At 36.5% G+C, this 3,648-nt stretch overlaps 1 non-coding gene across 1 annotated transcript; it reads right to left on the bottom strand.

The window, feature by feature from the left end:
• Positions 1–1,342: 1,342 nt before the first annotated feature.
• On the bottom strand, positions 1,343–1,415 carry TRNAK-UUU. Its single transcript has one exon. It is a non-coding gene; the product is annotated as a tRNA-Lys (tRNA).
• Between the last annotated feature and the right edge of the window lie 2,233 nt (positions 1,416–3,648).

Below are 3,648 nucleotides of genomic sequence, written 5' to 3'. Positions count from 1 at the left end.
TTTTTATAGACTAATGACGAACTCTAAGAAAGCAAATTGAGGGGAAAAAATATACAATTTCAACAGAAAGAATCAAGTACTTAGGATTCAATTTAGCTGAGGAGAGAAAAGGCCCATATAGTGAAAACTGTTAAGACTCTGATTAAAGAAATTGAAGATGACACAAATAAATAGATATTCTGAGCTCATAGATTAGAAGAATTATTGTTAAAATGATCATACTACCTAAAACAATCATTAGATTCATTGCAATCCCTATCATAAATCCAATGTCATTTTTCTAGAAATAGAACAGGGAATACTAAAATTTGTAATGAACCAAAGAAGACTCAACCTCCCCACCCCCACACCCACCGCCCCACCAAGTAGCCAAAGTAATCTTGGGAATGTTATAGATGATTTTTTGGATTTGACAACAAAAAGCAAAGATGTCAAAATCAAAAGTTTTATAAGTGGGAGAGCTTGATTTCTTTGCCAATTTGAATACATTTTTTTTGTTGTTGTTGTTGTCTGATTGTTGTTGCTAGGAGTTCTAATTCTATGTTGAACAACAGTGGCGAGAGTGGACATCTTTGTCATGTTCCTGATCTCAAAGGGAAGGCTGTCAGCTTTTCTCCATTAAGAATGATATTCTTTGTGGGTTTTTCATAGACAGATTTTATGAAATCGAGGAATGTTCCCTCTACCCCTATACTTTGAATCGTTTTAATCAGAAATGGATGCTGTATCTTGTCAAATGCTTTTTCTGCATCAATTGAGAGGACCATGTGGTGGTTCTTACTTCTCTCATTAATTTGTTCTATCACATTGATTGATTTGTGAATGTTGAACCACCCTTGCATTCCATGGATAAATCCTACCTGGTCATGGTGGATAATCTTTAATATACTGTTGAAACCTATTAGCTAGGATCTTGTTGAGAATCTTGGCATCCATATTCATCAGGGATATTGGTCTGAAATTCTCCTTTTTGGTGGAATCTTTGCCTGGTTTGGGGATCAGGGTAATGCTGGCTTCATAAAAAGAGTCTGGAAGTTTTCCTTTTGTTCCTTTCTTTTGAAACAGCTTCAAGAGAATAGGTATTATCTCTTCTTTGAATGTTTGGTAGAATTCTCCAGGGAATACGTCAGGTCCTGGGCTCTTGTTTTTTGGGGAGTTTTTTTAAATTTATTTTTTATTTATTTTCAGCATAACAGTATTCATTATTTTTGTACCACATCCAGTATTCCATGCAATCCGTGCCCTCTATAATACCCACCACCTGGTACCTCAACCTCCCACTCCCTCCCCCGCCACTTCAAACCCCTCAGATTGTTCTTTAGAGTTTTTTAAGTAGGCTTTTCACCCAACGTGGGACTTGAACTCACAACTCTGAGATCAAAAGTCTCATGTTCTACCAACTGAACCAACCAGGTGCCCCTATAGGCATTCTTTTTTTTTTTTTCAGCATAACAGTATTCATTCTTTTTGCACCACACCCAGTGCTCCATGCAATCTGTGCCCTCTATAATATCCACCACCTGGTACCCTGACCTCCTACCTCCTGCCCCTTCAAAACTCTCAGATTGTTTTTCAGAGCCCATAGTCTCTCATGGTTCACCTCCCCTTTCAATTTCCCCCAACTCCCTTCTCCTCTCTATCTCCCCATGTCCTCCATGCTATTTGTTATGCTCCACAAATAAGTGAAACCATATGATAATTGACTCTCTCTGCTTGACTTATTTCACTCAGCATAATCTCTTCCAGTACCATCCATGTTGCTACAAAAGTTGAGTATTCATCCTTTCTGATGGAGGCATAATACTCCATAGTGTATATGGACCACATCTTCCTTATCCATTCATCCATTGAGGGGCATCTTGGTTTTTGATCACTGCTTTAATCTTATTACTAGATATTGGTCTATTCTGGTTGTCACTTTCTTCCTGATTCAATTTTGGAAGTTTATAGGTTTCCAGGAATGCATCCATTGTATCTAGGTTGCTTAACTTATTGGCATATAACTGTTGATAATAATTTCTGATGATTGTTTTTATTTCCTTGGTGTTAGTCATGATCTCTCCCTTTTCATTAATAATTTTGTTAATTTGGGTCTTCTTTCTTTTCTTTTGAATTAGTCTGGCCAATGGTTTATCAATCTCATTCTTTCAAAAAACCAGTTTCTAGCTTCGTTGATGTGTTCTACTGTATCTATAGTTTATATATGCTCTAATCTTGATTATTTCCCTTCTTGTGTGTGGGTTTGGCTTAATTTGTTGTTTATTTTCCAGTTCTTTAAAATATAAAGAAAGTTGGTGTATTCTGGATTTTTCAATTTTTTTGAGGGAGGCTTGGATGGCTATTTATTTCCCCCTTAAGACCACCTTTGCCATATCCCATAGGTTTTGTACCAAAGTGCTTCATTCTTATTGGTTTCCATGAATTATTTAAGTTCTTCTTTGATGTCCTGGTTGATCCAAACATTAAGCAAGGTGGTTTTTAGCTTCCAAGTGTTTGAATTCCTTCCAAGTTCTTTCTTGTGGTTGAGTTTTAGTTTCAAAGCATTGTGGTCTGAGAATATGCAAGGAATAATCACAGCCTTTTGGTATTGGTTGAGCCCTGATTTGTGACCCAGAATTTGGTGTATTTTGGAGAAAGTTCCATGTGCACATGAGAAGAATGAGTATTCTGTTGTTTTAGGGTGAAATTTTCTGTGTGTATCTATGAGGTCCATCTGGCCCAATGTGTCATTCAATGCTCTTGTTTCTTTGTTGATTTCCTGCTTGGATGATGTGTCTATTACTGAGAGTGACATGTTAAGATCCCCTACTATTAATGTTTTCATATCAATATGAAATGATTATCTTGGTTACCAGTTGTCTTATGTAGTTGGCTGCCGCCATATTGGGAGCATAAATATTGACAATTGTTAGATCTTCTTGGTACATAGACCCTTAAAGAATGATGTAGTGTCCTTTTTAGTCTCTGACTACAGTCTTTAGTTTAAAATTTAATTTATCTGATATGAGAATCGGTACCCCAGCTTTCTGTTGAGGCTCATTGTCATGAAAGATGCTTCTCCATCCCTTCACTTTCAGTCTGGATGTATCCTTACATTCCAAATGGGTCTCTTGTAGATAACATATGGACGGGTCCTGTCATTTTATAAAATCTGCAGCCCTGTGCTGTTTTATGGGAGCATTTAGGCCATTCACATTGAGAGCAATTATTGAAAGATACATTTTTATTGACATCCTATGTCCTGTGAAATCCTTGTTTCTATAGATTGTCTCTGTAAATTTTCTGATACTTTATATGGAAAACCCAAAAGACTCTATGCCCAAACTACTAGAACTCTTACAGCAATTCAGTAATGTGGCAGGATACAGAAATCAATGTACAGAAATAAGCTGCATTCTTATACACTAACAATGAAAATAGAGAAAGGGAAATTAGAGGATCAATTCCATTTACTATAGTACCAAGAACCATAAGATACCTGGAAACAAACCTAACTAAAGAGGTAAAGGATCTGTACTTGAGGAACTACAGACTACTCATGAAGGAAATTGAAGAAGGCACAAAAATATGGAAGAGAATTCCATGCTCATGGATCAGAAGACTAAACATTGTTAAAATGTCTATGCTGTCCAGAACAATCTATACTTT

Source organism: Mustela putorius, unplaced genomic scaffold (genome assembly GCF_011764305.1).
Source record: "Mustela putorius furo isolate JIRA1106 unplaced genomic scaffold, ASM1176430v1.1 tig00003845_pilon_pilon_pilon, whole genome shotgun sequence".
NCBI lineage: Eukaryota > Metazoa > Chordata > Mammalia > Carnivora > Mustelidae > Mustela > Mustela putorius.
The sequence above is the reverse complement of the archived record's forward strand: the minus strand, read 5'-3'. Positions and strand labels throughout refer to the sequence as shown.